Below are 15,225 nucleotides of genomic sequence, written 5' to 3'. Positions count from 1 at the left end.
TCTGATTTTTTTGCATCTAAAATTATAATTATCATTTATAACAATACTCAACTCATTTACAACCACAGTTTAATGTCTGACCAGTATCCATTTATAGATTTAAAAACATTTTACTATTCCAGTCTTGTTAGAAATTTCAATTTGGTTTTGTTTATTTTCAATTTTCCACTAGTGTAAACAACACTGCAATGAATATCCTTGTATATAAATCTTACTGAATATCCATTATTTATTCCTAATGATGAATTTCTAGAAGTACAGTCTTAGGGACAATGACCTCCAAAAAGTTTATGCTTTCAAGAGTAACATCATATTTCCCTTCAGAAAAGTTACACCAAATTACATACCTGCCATCCATAAGTCCTAAGACTTCATTTAAAAAACAAAAACAAAATAAATAAACAGAACTTAAACCACAAAAAAAACCACAACCTTTCCAATCACAGTTTCATCTTAGAAATAGAAGATATCTTAGCAATCATGTTTTCTAATCTCCTACACATTATGGACCTTTTCCTTAGCACATCCCCGATCTAGGTGGTATCCATCCTACAATGCATAGGAAGTGGGGATAGAAAATAAAGAACAATTTTAAATATCCCTAAACTACATAGCACTTTTTTTTTTTACCTCTCAGCAATGAAGTACTCTTCAAACTATTCTAAAATGCCTCTACGATAAGAGAGCCTCATTGGAAATGAGGACACCTTGGCAGTCTTTCAACATACTTGACACAGGTCATGAAATAATAAAGAATTTTTTGGTCATTCTCTGCCTGGAATGGGTTTGCTTTAGGTGTGGGCAACTGAGTACATATCACTTGCTCTATGCAGTTGCCCAACAACTTGGTTTCCCTTGCTTATGGGAATTCAGCAAACAGACGTAGGCTGGTCAGTGGGAAAAGATAAGTGTCCAGAAACAAAAAATGAATTAAATACTTTTACATTTCTAGGTCAGAGGAGCTGGGAGTAGAACTATGTGTGCCCTCCCCTTCCCCAAACCCTCCCAAATTTCATCACCCAAGTTCCTTTAATTCTAGACACACTGGGATTTAGCAGTGTTTAAAGGAGAAAACGACTTCCAACAGGCTAAGCTTTCCTTGAGTACCCACTAGACACAAAACAAGTCTGGATGTTGCAGTGGTATCCTAAAAAAGAAGAAAAAAGGAGGTAATACAGGTGAGTGATGCAATAGAAAACGATAAAAAAAAATCTATACCTTTGTGAATTCTGCAAGTGATTGGCAAATTTGACTGCGATAGCAAAGAGAAGAGGAAAAGTAATTCTGCCTGGAGTGAGGGGTGAGGGCTGGGGTGGAAACAGGGCTGTAAAAGAAGGTGGTATTTGTAGATGCTGGGAAGGCTGGTTCCTCTGGCCCCAATTGCTTGTTTCTTGATTCATTTATTTATTTAGGTGCAGATCTGCTAAATAATTTAAATCATGAACTGAGAACCACTAAAGCCAGTAATTTGTGTTAATCTTAGCAAACACACATGAACACACGCACATACACTTTCTTAAGGTCTATATATACTCTGCACGCAGTTTGTTGTTGTTGTTGTTGTTGTTTTGGTTTGGTTTGGTTTGGTTTGGTTTTGGCTGTAGAAAGTCATCCCTGCAACGGGAAGGCAAATTGAATTCTAACACCTTCTTCTGCTTTGGGAAACTGGACTAGTAGGGGGTGGGGATCAGGGCCCAGGACTCACGGCCAAAACTTTGTGCTTCAGGAACCGCAGGGGATCATTCTGATATTGGAACATAGAGCCTTCGGGGAATAGCTCACTTTATCCCTCTTACCCCGGAAGAGCCTACTACATACAGCACTTGGCACCCAGTAGGCCATCATTTGTCGAAGAGATGTTAGGCGTCCGCCTTTTCCCCATTAGAGGACAATCAACCCATCACCACATTGTGCTTCTTATTCTTATTCTTAGGCCGGTTTTATTCAGCTCGGATCTCAGTAGTTAGATAAACAGGAGAAAGAATGGGGCCGTAGCTTCCAGAGAGAGGAGCTCTGCACCGGCGGGGTGCGAGGAAGGCAGGCGAGGGAGGCGGAGGGAGCCCATACTCCCACCTCGGCGCCTCTCCTCCCGCAGCAAACGCTCAGCCCCCGCCCTCTCTCTCCGTTCCGGACCCTCCACCCGGCTGGCGAGAGGGCAGCGCGGGAGAGGCGGTGGCAGGGCTCTGACGGTCACGTTCGTTCCCTGCTGCTTTTCCCGTCCCCAGCCTCCTCGCCCCTCCTCCCTCATCCTCAGCCGGGCTTTGGAGGCGATTCCCCTCTAGTGACTGAGACGATCGCATCTGGGCGAGCGGCGCTTCGCCTCCCTCGCGTCTTTGTCTCCTCCTCCTGCAAGGCTCCGGGGCCGGGCGCAGGGTCTGCAGCAGCCGCCGCAGAAGCGGGAGCCAAGCGGTGCTCCGCACGGCCGCCCGGAGCCGCACCCTCGCTCGGTGGAGGCGCCGGAGGACGCCGGCCAGCCACGCACAGCCGGCGTCCCGCGCTCCTGCCGCCGCGCACTAACGCCGCCGCCGCGGCGGGGAACGAGCCCTCCCGGCCGGCCGGGTCCGGGGTGGGCAGCCCGGCTGGCAGCGGGGTGGGAAGAGCGGGCGCTGCAGCTCTGGCAGCTCACACCCCCAGGCATACGCATCCAACGCCTCTTCCCTGCGCCACGAGGATGGAGCAGCCACCCCGGCCCGGGACTGGCGCAAGGTAAGGTGCAGCCGCCTGTTGCTTTTCGCAAAGCGCGGTGTCGTCCCTCTACCCGGGTGCCTAGGCCGTCCCTTCCCGTAACAAGTAGAGGGGAACTGTCACCCCAGGTCAGAGCCACGTCCAAAGCTCCGGTCCCCTTGGCGCAGACCCTGGGAGAGACCCCTCCTGGCGGGGGGAAGTCGACCCCCTGCTCGCTTGCAGCCAGCTGCTGTGCAATAGTCTGCAAAGTTTTGTGCCCCCCCCACCCCTCCCCGCGCGGTGCTCACCCCGTGCCGTGCAAGTTGCAGGTCTAGTTCTCGCGTGCGCCCTTCCCCCAGCCCTCCCCCACTACCACCCCTGACGTTTGCATCTGCCCATTTCTCTTTCGGTGTTCTTGCTAGTCGACTTTTCACTCCCTGCAGCTCCCGCTAGAGAGGCGAGGGTTTGGGACTCAGCAGTGCTCATCCTGCTCGTGAGGGTGGGATAGGAGCAGAGAGAATGCAATAGGAGGGGTGGGACATGGGAGGAGGCTGCGGCCACCCTTGGGGCTCAGTCTAGCACGGTCCATCCTTGCGTATGCCACCCCGAACTCGGTAATGAAACCCTTGGAGTGGCTTGCGGCTGCGTGCCGCGGGAACAGCAAGTGCAGATACGGGTGGGTGAAGTAAGTCATTTGGGGAGAGAAATGTTGCTGGAGGGGTGGGGGTGGGTGGGGGTCTCGGGTAGATCTGGTTGACAGGGTACCAAAGGGCTCCGCTTTTAAAGTGGGCGAGGGGCCAGTCCAAGCCGTCACCTGACACGGAGGAAAAAGGATTTGAGTCCGGAGAGCTCTGGCCCGGGTGTGTAAATAGAGATGGGGGGAGGGGCTGGGCACCTGGGAAGGCGCAGAGAGGCAGAATGGAGCCCTGGAATGCCAGAGCCCGGGGGGGGAGGGGGGGGGGAGGGGGGGGAAGGGGTACTTGGGAAGGCCGGCTTCTGGGTGCCTGGAACGGGGCGATCTTCCTCTCCAGGAGAAACAAACCTCCAGGCGAGATTGTGAATGCGTTGGCGTCTCAGGCGGCGACCGAGTGGTCAGATCATGGACCAGGGATGCTTTTCCTGGCTCTAAGAGGACCAGAGTCCTCTCCTTTCCCCGGCACCCGCTTCTACACCCTTCCACCTCCGCAGCCGAGTCCGTAGACCCACGCCCACCTTCCCTGCCGGGCGCTCTGGAGTCAAGGAGGTCTGCACAGCCGCAGGGTGGGAAGGGGATTCCTGGCCCCCAGGAGAGGCGTGTGTGCCGGGCAGGGGTGGGGGGGGCGGGGAGTCCCCAGCGCCAGGAGAGTAGACAGGGGTTCGAACCGGTTGGAGGAGAGCGCAGGGGCGGAGGCTGCAGTGGGAAGCCACCTTTCCGTCCCCCCCCCCCACCCCCCCGCCCTTCCGCAAATCGCACCTGGGCGGAGCGAGGGAGTGGGGGAGCCCCACGCTGTGCCCGCAGGCTCGGGAGCCGAGAGCCGGAGGGCGTGCGGGAAACGCAGGGCGAGGGGGTGTGGGCATCCGATGAGGGGAGACTTGGCTTCCAGGCCGGGGCCCCGGGCAGAGGTGGGTCTTTCCACGTTTGGGCCCCTCGGTAGGTCCTTGTGGTTGTTGCAGCCGCCTTAACGGATGCGGGAAGGCGAGGCTCTCTCCTCCTTTGCCCCCCAGCAATCTCGAATGGAAGACCATTTGCGGGAGAGGGCCTAGACTGCTGTTGCAGAGAAGGGGCGCCCCCCCCCCCCCCCCCGGGCTCCGTTTCTCCAGGTGGGCTACCAAAGGCCTGGAAGCACCTCGTTTAACCCTTCTCTCTCTGAGGAGGTGCACGCCCCTTTCCAAGCAGCACCTTGGAGAGTCCAGTGCCGGGTTTCCACTGGCCCATCGAAGAATTTGGAGGTTGCGTGGGGTCCCGAGCTGTTTAAAACCCTCTGGCCCTCCTTGCCCAGGCCTCCCACGTGCAGGCTTTTCGGGGCACAGCCGCCTCTGCGGTTGCCCTGTTATAATAAGTCTGCTGCTCTCCCGTAACCAGCTGGGAGAAAGCAGAGCTCAGCGCAGTCTCCTTTTCTGGGCCCCACGCCTTGGCCAGACCCTTCCGGAAGAGACGTCGACTTGCCAGGGCTCCGGGGGAGGAATCCTGAGGTCGCTCACTCCCACCCTGGGGCACCCCTGGAGCAGCGAGCTCCAGTCTCCCCGCGGCCGGCTTCAGAGCCCCGAGGAGCGGGACCGGGGATTCCCTCAGCGCTGACTCCCCGCGGCTCCTGAGCACAAAGGCCACACCCTCACAGGCCAGGCATCGCAGGGGACAGAGCGTTGGCTTCTGCCGAATTACCTGGATACCTGAGGTAGGATCCCAGACTGAAGTCCCTCACCCCGCGAGAACTACCCCAGGGCCAATTTCTTTCCGGATGCCTATTACCTGGGTTTGTGCTCGGGCCACTTCCCTCTGCATGGAGAAACAGGTTGGAACATGTCCCTGGGGAACTCTTGAAGGAAGACTTCAATTGCACGCCAAAGTGTCCCCGTCCGCCCTCCCCCCACCCCCGCCCCCACCCCCGCGTTGCTGAGATATCCTGGGGAGACAGGTAGTAATAATAATCAGCGCCAGTGTTTATTGAGTGAGCTCTTACTCTGTGCCAGGCACTATTCTTGATATGTTGCGTGAACTGTTAGTTTTACTCCTCACAACAACCCTGGAGGACAGTTCTTTTTTCCCCCATTTTGTGGGTGAGGAAACTAAACCATGGAGAACTTAAGTTGTGCGTTCATTGTCATCCAGCCAGCAAGTGGGGAAGCTGGTTAATCTTGTGGGCAGAGAACACTGGGTGTGTCCCAAGCTCCCTGACCCTGTTTGGTACTAAAGACCTTTTGTCCACAAGGAAGTATGGGTGAGGTCTCCCAGCCCTTTACTCCAAACCCCGAAGGCAGGCATACTGTGGGAGCGCCAGTCCTTGCCTGTGTCATGTGGGAGGCTGATGGGGCATGTCCCCTCTCTCAGAGTCTGTTGGGGTACATCTTGGTAGAATGGGATCCTGGTGCTGAAAGCAAATTTGGGCAACTGGCTGCTGGCAATGGACTTCTTTTCTGAACCTTTTGGTAGACCTTCCCATTTAAAATATGAAGAGCAGTGGAGGGGGGGGGAATCCAAACGTGAACAGAGATCTATAGTCACAAACCATAGAAACTGTGTTTTGCCAGTGTCTTTCTAGTGATTGAACCACAGAATATTAGAGCTAAAGGGATCTCAGATATCACTGCCCCCAATCCAGAAGCAGGGAGGAGATTCAGTGATATGTTCAAGGCCACTCTGTGTGTTCCTAACATAACCAGTACTGGAACCACTGTCCTCTGACTCTTGGCCAAAATAAGCCATGTTGATGCATAAATGGATTATGGCCACTGCTGTTTTTCAGCATCTTAAAATTAATTAGGGAAAAACTTATTAAAAGAAAGTTCATTTTTCTAATTCTTCATAACTGCCTCAGTCAGCATAACCAGAAAAAAAAAATAACTATCATATAACGGATACACCATCACAAATGTGTCTCACTGGCAAAAAATTGCAACCAAATACTTATAAGCCTTCAAATCAACAGCGTTTAAGTAACCATGCAAACCTTTAGGTGACGTTAAATAAAATTGAATGGATTCCCAATCATTGTAGCAGTCTTTTTGTCAGGAGGAGTAGCTCTGTCTGGCCTCACTCCCAAGTATTTGGGAAAATAAGAGAAATCATAGTAGATCAGAGGGGAAAATTCTTTTGAATACAATGAAGTGATTTGGTATGATTTCTTCTGAATTTCTGACCGTTGGGTCACACTGTAGGCTGTTGCAAATCTGAGGCAAAACAATATCTTTCTAGCGGATATACCTGAGGCTCAGAGAGGGGGAAAATAGCCCTTTGCCACTTTGTTACCCACAGGGACCTTATAACAAAGGGACCTTCTTCCGCAGCCTCGGGATGCCATATAGCCCTAGCCATTCTTATAGGACAGAATTTTGGTTTCTAAGAACATCCCATGTCTTTTCTCTGTAGCTACTGGCATCAGGAGGTCCTGCCCCTGGAGACAAATCAAGAAAAAGTCAGCTGGAGTAAACAGAGGGGGGGATTGGGAAAAACCTGTTTCTTAGAGCCACACAGAGGGGTGAGAGTTACAGGCAGACAGATGGTGGAAGCTTGGTGCCTTTTATGTAGCCTGGGGTAGGACTTGCATCCCTGATGTTGTGAGAAGCCAGGACAGAAGTCCTCAGGCAGTAACTAGGGGTGGAGGAGGGAAAGGTGAAGGTGAGGGATCACTGCTGTCAAGAACCTGGGGTGGGGGTAGATGGAGGTCGGCTGATAAACGGCTTTGGGGTGACAGGAATGACCATGGAGAGCCTGAACTGAGAGATGCTGTTCTTTCCCCTTCCCCGCCTCCCCACCACCTCAGTTTGCCGTCTGTGTTGGGTTGACCGGTCCGAATCCCAGAATCCCCTGTTATCTCGAGGGGAGCACTCACATTTTTAGAGAATTTATTAGAAATGAATATTATTTTACGTTAAGTCAGACAACAAAATATGCATAGCTGTCCCAATCTTCAGGGGAAACCATGAAAATTCACATTAAAGTGGAGATGCTGGTCTAGTGAGATCACAGCAGTGTTAGAGGAGAAAAGATGTACCATTGAAATCAGGTATGACAAACTCCAAAAGAAATGGTCTCTCTTTTAGGAAGCACAGGAAGAAGAATCCTTTTTGATCTGGGCAGACATCCTGGTTCCCAATTTGTAGCTTTTCAGGGATGATAGGAGACTTAGCTGGAGCCTCATCCTGTTTATGTGGTTGGCATCCCTTCTACCTGTTTTACTGTGGCTTTTATGTGGTGTAGTGTTAAAGGGCCCACACAGCACTTCTGCTGGGACAGTTCTTTGCGCGTGTATCTACCTTAAATCATATAAACTGATATCAGTTTGTTGGCAGAAGAGGAACTGCTGTTAAACAGCACGTTCTGGGGAAAAGAGTATGAAGAAAAAAAAAAACCCGAAGCCTTTTTATTCAGAACACAATGAATAAACGCATTTATGCAATACATAGCATGAATTAAAATTCTCAGTTTGGGTGAGATATTTGAAAATAAAAACACAATCAAGGACCGGAGCATCTGAACTTGACCTACTTTGAGTAACAAGAGAAGCCGTATAATAAGCTTCTGTGGAGTTTGAAGAAGACGTTGGAGGGGGAAAAGGTTCACTAAGTAGAACCTGAGAAGTTTTACCCTTGTGTATTTTATTTTAAATAAATATATACTATCTTAATTTACACTTAAGTTTGAATATTCCATAAGATCAGTAAATCTAATATTGTATCTGCAGGTTGTGACTTTGGAGAGCTTTATTCTACAAGTGGTTGGGAACCATGATGGCAGCTTTTATATCTGACATACTAGTATATAATTGTATATCCCTTATAAAAGCCCAGTGAATTAATACATTGTAACATGGCATATGAAATTTTATGTGAGAATGAAGTCTGCAGTCTTCTCAAGAGCTAACAGCCTTGGAACATGCTATTTTCCCAAAGGGGATGAGTTGTTGGCAAGGGCAGTATAATTCATTTAAAATAAATAAATGAACAAGTGTTGAAAAAGAACCACCCTGATAAAAATGGATTTTTTTCTTTAAGAGGATCAATGAACAGATCAGTGAAGTTTATAAAATTTGTGGTTTCAATTTATCCCAAGTTCTCTGAGCTGCTTCATATGTTAACAACTCTCCAATGTAAGTGTCACTACACTTTCAGATAGTTTTCTAAAAAGAATTGTGCCTTTCCTTAGAATTAAATTGGAAACAGAGGTGCCTGGGTGGCTCAGTTGGTTAAGCGTCCGACTCTTGGTTTCAGTTCAGCTCATGATCTCACGTTCGTGGGATCGAGCCCCACGGAGCCTGCTTGGGGTTCTCTCTCTCCCTCACTCTCTGCCCCTCCTCTGCATGTGCTCTCTCTCTCTCAAAATAAATAAACATTTTTTTAGAAGAAGAAGTAAAATAGAAACATTAAAAAAAAATAAAAGATTGTGCACCATTCTCGAACACAGAATAACCCTCGACAAAATGAAGCATGTCTTCAAATGCAGATTCGTTTCCTTTTTTCTCTTTCTTCTCTTTATTTCTTCCCTTTTGTTCTTTCTTCCTTTCATTTTTTAGGCCATTGATACACGTTTTCAGTCTACATGTAGGCCTTCAATACCTTGCCGGGAGAGTTGGCTATTTCAGGACAAATGTTTCCCCTGGTGAGGGCAGGGAGGAGGCGCCGTGCACTTGGATGTTTGTCCAGAGCGAAAGCACACAGGTCATGAAGGCACACTGGCTTTCCCTCTAGTCTAACCTCTTCACTTCTGATTTAGAATAGCAGTGCTGGTAAAGGCCTGCTTACAGAGGGCTCCCCCTGTTAGCAGTGACTAAGCAGTATACTTCTCTTTTGCTACTCTGGGAATTTATGCACTGAGAAGAATCCTCGTCTAGTCTGCTGACCTTCCCTAGACATCTGGTCAGCAGGGATTATCAAGCAGGAGTGTTTCCCATCCTCCTACAAATTATATTTAAGCTTGCGTTGGCAAAGGCAGGTACCCTTCTCCCATGGAATGTTTGGTTGTCATTTATTCAGGTGGTCAGTCTGTTTTTTGGTGGCTCCTTAGAAACGTGTCATCTAGACAAAATAAATGCCCTTCCCCAGTGCAAGGTGGACTGTAGGCGCTTGGTGCCCGAAGCGTCTGCTGCAGAACCCAGGAAGGAGGGAGGACTGACAGCCAGCTGGGTCAAGGGGGGGTGAAGAGAGAGGTAACCAGGATAAAGCAAGGAGAGAAAGGGGGTGAGAGAGGTAGGCCAGGAAAGAAAACAGACCACCTGAAGGAAGAAAACCCAGCTCTGTGCACAGGAAGACTAAATGAGATTCGATAGTATGCCAAACATGAGGGATAAGATTTAAAAGGCATAAAAATAAGAAGATACGGAAAGCTAATGGGGATGATAAAGGGCTGAAGAAGTGTACAAGGAAAAATAACGTACCCAAATAATTCCTCAAGGTGTAGGTCAAAGGAAAGGCCGGCTGGCTGCTCAGCCAGAGGGCCTGGTCTCATACCCACATTCCCCTGTCCCCTGTTCATGTGGCTTCTCTACCACCAGGCCAATCAATGGCTCTTCTTCATCTCATTGATGCCTGTGGCCCTTTGGCAGTCCTCCAAACTTAGGGACCCGCAGAATGACGTGTTTAAATGCTTCAAATGCAACGCAGAAGATTATAACACTAGATACACACACGCGCGCACACACACGCACACCATTGTAAGCTCCTAATGTATGTGTAACAACAAGATCTGGTGGGACAGATGGCCACCGTCTCTCCTAAGTAGGGATCTGCAACGGGGCTGCTTTGAGACACCTGCAGCAGCTGTGTTCGGACACGAAAAAGTCTGCTTTCTGTCAGTGGCAAAGTCTTTGGTGCTTCTACCACATGGCAGACCGTAAAGGCAGTATTGTAGCCTGCCTTTATGATGGAATGAAATACTAAATTGTAGTGAAGTGTTCATAAACAAAGTTGTGACTCTCTCCCTGTTCAAGTTTATGGATCACTTGCATTCTGTTGATAAATGCCCTGGAGGTCTGCGACCCCAAAAACCTTGGACCCTTGTTCGGTGTCTCCAGCTAACACGGTAGGAGTACATCGGAACAGACTTGGGCAGATTATAACAGGGTCCTCCCAGCTTCTTTTATCTCTCTGGGATCTTCTCTCTCTCCGTCTCCCTCTCTGGACCAATTTTCACTTTTCCGGCTCCAGGGACTGGCCTTACCTGCCCTATTCCTAGGGGTCATGGTTGTAGACAATGACGGGCGTTGGCAAATAAAAATCACTGTTAGCTGAAAGAGACTCACGTGTCAGGGGCACAGGCAGGCTGTGGGATGCCTCTGTAAGAACTAGAAAATAGGCAGCAGCATCTGGCTCCTGGCTAGGTGAACATTGGCCTGTATCTCAGTCCCCGATGGCTGGCTGCCTTGGCTACGTGCCCTGTCGCCTTGGCTGGTCACCTGAAGTGTGCATTTCAGCTGAAAGTTTTAAGTTCCCCTCCAACACTTTTTTCCCCAAAGCAGAGCTGCTATAATGGCTTTTAAAGGTTCACTTCCTTTCCCTGTCCATTTCCTGCTTATCAGGAAATGGCCTCAGTGCAGGCCAGGTAGATGGAGACCCAGGGGGAAAGGTCTGGGTCTGGAGAACTGAATTCTTAAACTGATGAATAAGGCCATGAGTGATAGAAAGGAGACTGTGGTCATAGGAGTGTTTTCCAGACAGATGGCTCATACTGTCCTGTGTTACGGGAGGATGCCAGGATGTCCCCGATCGTGGAGATCACCATGTTTCTGTCTGTTCTATTTGGTGAAGTAGAACCTGCTTAATAGAAAAAGTTCTCCTAAGAAAGCCTTTGACTTTGCAGGAGGGAAGCCACATCTCAGAAAACATCCTGCTTATATGCAGGTAGAGTATTTGGAAGGAGGCAACCTCATTCTATATCAAACTTTGGCCTTAATCAGCATGATGTCTTTGGGCTGGTTAAGTTGACTGCCCTCTGCTCTACTTCCCCAGTAAACTGGAGGCTTTCTAGAGCCCCTTCCAGCTCTGTGGTCTCTGATGTCAAGGATGTGTCCGGCTTTGCTTTACTGATAATACTCCGTACGATGGCTTTCCTGTTCAGCTCGTTCAAGCTCACTTCTTTGCTTAGGCGTACCAGACGTACCAGCCCTGACGTACCAGAGGACCAGTAATGATGGGCAGAGACTCCCCAGTCCTGAGGGCCTGTTGACCCCCAGAGCACTTCCAGGAGCCCAGAATAAGAGGTCGGCAGAGGGATTGATAGAGGGAACGACAGCTGACAGGTAAAAAGGGATAGAGTAGGCAAAGGGCAGAACCACTGGTAAGTTTCCTTGCAGCAGTAACTGTCACTCAGGAAAGTTGCAGGAAAGATGAAGGAGGGGTTCCTGAAGGTTTGACTGTGTGCCTGTCTTCATAACTGTATGATGTGTCACTTGCTACTAAAAACTTCCAGGTTACTCGTTGTTGTATTGAGGACGATCCTCAGTAGGGTTTCGTAGTTCCTTCCTCACCTGGTCCTGCCTGTCTCTTCCTCTGTCGCCTTCCGAGGTACATCCTGCACTCTGGTGTATCTGAGCTGATGTGTTAGTACCGGGTAGTGCCACCGACTCGTCCCATTTCCTCTTTCCAACTCTGCATTCAGTGATATCACGTTGAGAGCTCAAAATCCTCCACGGTAGGATTATCGGCACCACAGAAACTCACAGACACTGCGAAGCAGGGCTTTTTTGATGCAGAGAATCTGTTGTTACATTTTACCAGCAGTCGACACTGCCCTGGCCCCACCAGGGACCTCGTGGTTGCCGCCACGGAACGAGCCTTTTCCTGTTCCTAACAGTTCACCTGACTGGGTCTCCCTCCTTTCCTCTCTTTTTCCTTTCTTCCGTCTCTCCCTTCCTTCTGTCTTTTCATCTACCCATCTATCCAGAGGTAGCCAGACTCGGTTCTAATTCCCCTTCTGCAACTGAATAGCAGAGTGAGTGACTCCGAGAATATTCTCTAACCTTTAATGTGCCTAAATATCCTCAGACATCCATTTTCTCTAGGTGAGATGAATGTAAGGATAGAGAGTTGTGAGGCTTACATGAGTTAATATGTATTAGGTGCTTTGAACCGCGTCTGGTACATGATAAGTACTACTTAATTCTTTGTTTTTAGTACGGATCAAAACATAGCTGATTGCTTACTATGTGCCCAACACTGAATGTGCACACATGAAAAGACGTTTCATAAAATAAACACAAAAAGGGAGGCCTCGGTGGCTCAGTCAGTTAAGCATCCGACTTTGGCTCAGGACATCATCTCACCATTCGTGGGTTCAAGCCCTGCATCGGGCTCAGTGCTGACAGCTCAGAGCCTGGAGCCTGCTTTGGACTCTGTGTCTCCCTCTCTCTCTGCCACTCCCCAGCTCGCACTCTGTCTCTGTGTCTCTCAAAAATAAATAAACATTTAAACAATTTTTAAATAAATAAAATAAACACAAAAAATATTCAAGAACAGAGGCTGGTTCGTTCTTCCAGGGATACCAAGAACTGATTTTTGGAGCCAAGGGCACGCGAACTGGATCCTGAAAGACTGATCACATACACATACCAAACTGGCAAGACAGGCAGAGACGTCCCAGGAAGACAGAAGTCCTGTGAGCACAGGCGTGGAAGTGGGAACAGCCTGAGCTGTTAGGGTTTTGTGTAGCTGAGCATGAGACCGTGGAAGGAGAGAGTCTTTGACCCTGTTTGGGTTCTGGGTTATCCATGGGAAAGCGGGCTACAGTCTCCTCTTAGCTCTGTTCTTCGGTTGCCCTGTGTGAGGACAGATCTGAGCTTTTTTTCCCCCCAGAAGTCAGAAATCCAGGTTTTTATGTGAAACCTCCTGATGTTTGATAGTTGGACCAGCTCAATTAAAAACAGAACAAAACAAAATACAAAACACATCCGCAGGCTACGTCCAGCCTTCTGCAGAAGAATGGACTTCTAGGTTCCCAAGCCCATGTAAAGATGATAACATCTGCCCTTGGAATTCCTGATTTTGAATAGGATTCTGCCATTAGCTGTGTGACCAGAGGTGAGAGTCCCTTCAACTTTCTGAGCCCCGGGTTTCTGCTAAATGGCTATCATCTTTCTTGTCCTACATCAGTGGCTGTGAGGAGCCTTTACTACTATGGAAATAAAAGCCCTTGCAACGAATGAGAGATGCCTTAGAATTATTCCCAGACCCCGTGTGCTGTGGCAGAACCATCCATCCAGCACAGCCCGATTTAAGTCACCCAACGATACCCGCTTTTTCAATTTTAACACTAGATGAGGGAAGAGACATGTAGGAGTGTCTTTTTTCCCCTTCGTTCTGTTAGAAACAGGAAGGAGCTTGACCTTCCGTTTTGGAAGTCTGGATGTCAGAGATCCAGCTAAAAGTTCTCGATTGCTTCTGCATGGACCGAGGACCAGGGCGAAAGGTGCATTCGGCCTCTGTGACGTGTGCTGATTATTTCTTTGAGGTGGCAGAGGATGGTCTGAAAGGAAGTCCGCTGCCCTGAGTTTTAGAGTCAAAACCTGCATCTGGATTTCTGTAATTTCTCCTCTTTGATCCCTTTGCGTGCCAGGCTGGCTTTGATCATCCAGGCTTTTAAGGAAATGATCAAACCTCGAAGAGTCAAATGACGTCTAGTGGAGGGGCTGAGCTTGGTGGGTGTTGCCTTTAATGTATTGGGGGGTGGGGTGTGAATACCCACCTACCCTTCTTCCTCAGGTCCCGAGAAAAGTGCTCTGTGGTTGCAGTTTTGTGAAAACCTCACGATAACGCACTGACTCTTGCTGTTATTCTGAGTTTGTGTTATTTTTATTTGTTTTGCTGTACTGCCTGATTGAACTTGATCACGAGAACTTCAAAGAGGGAGGCAGGCCTTGGAGTAAGGATACTGGATTTTAAAAAGCATATCATTTCTGAATTTCGACCTTATCAGTTCTGCTTTAGATGCTGACCTGAGAGCCTCAGAGCCTGTTTTACTTTCTTCCAAACCCTAAACCACTTGTGTCCTTAGGACTGGGGGGGTCTGGTGCTCCTGTGGCTCTCATCCTCTGTTGGTGTCTAAGGCCCTCAGCCCTAACCACTACAGAAACCCAAATGGCAGAGGAGCCAAAGTCCCACTCTTCTGAGATGGATTTGAAAGACTTAGGTCTATTGAATTAACATGACGGATGAAATAGCACATTTGATATTAAAGAGGTATTGAAGCCCTAACCCCTAATGTGATGGCGTTCGGAGATGGGGCCTTGGGGAGGTAATTCGGTGATCAGAGGGTGGGCCCCTCATTACGGGATTAGCACCCTGATAAGAAGAGATATTAGAGAGTTTACATCCTCTCTTTCCAACCACACCCACTCAAGAACAGTCACGCGAGGATACAGCAAGGACGTGGCCATCTGCAACCCAAGGAGAGATCCCTCATAAGACATTGGCCATGCTGGCACCTTGGCTTTGGTATTTGGTTATGGCAGCCCGAGATGACTGATACAGGAGGTGACCGTAGGTTAGTCTGGGCACCCAGCCACCTTGTGAAACCAGCCACCTTGAGCAAAGATGGGCCTGTGTTGGTACCAGTGTATGTGATGTTCACCACCAGCCTGGCACACAGTAGGCATTCACTCACAACTTGTCGAACGAATGAACACTAATGAATGAAGTGACAACCATCCACCTTATAAACAAATATTTGGAAAACCATTCAAGTATGGGGGATTTTCTGCAGGCACGGTTTGAGATGAAGGAAAAGTAAATTCTTTTAGAATATACTGTGTGTGGGGGGGTGTGTGTATGTGTATGTATATACCAAGCTGTTAACAGCCTGCACTTTTTTACTAGCCCACCCCACGGAGACATAATGATAGTAAAATAAATACAGTCAGCATGCTTTCCTATTTA

General features: G+C 48.9%; 1 protein-coding gene across 10 annotated transcripts in view; it reads left to right on the top strand.

The window, feature by feature from the left end:
* Positions 1-15,225, top strand: part of LRRC3B (leucine rich repeat containing 3B) — a 108,515-nt gene that overhangs the window by 15,563 nt on the left and 77,727 nt on the right. For 3 of the 10 annotated variants that reach the window (XM_047876322.1, XM_047876327.1, XM_047876328.1), the window contains exon 1: positions 2,038-2,706. The gene's annotated coding sequence lies outside the window, so the exon portion shown is untranslated. Of the gene's footprint in view, positions 1-1,039; positions 1,179-2,037; positions 2,707-3,416; positions 3,525-4,183; positions 5,040-5,134; positions 5,157-11,572; positions 11,595-15,225 lie in introns of those variants that run through there. The other 7 variants (XM_047876321.1, XM_047876326.1, XM_047876324.1 and 4 more) reach the window with 5 other exon arrangements.

Source organism: Prionailurus viverrinus, chromosome C2, assembly GCF_022837055.1.
Source record: "Prionailurus viverrinus isolate Anna chromosome C2, UM_Priviv_1.0, whole genome shotgun sequence".
NCBI lineage: Eukaryota > Metazoa > Chordata > Mammalia > Carnivora > Felidae > Prionailurus > Prionailurus viverrinus.
This window is presented reverse-complemented; position numbering and strand designations above follow the sequence as displayed.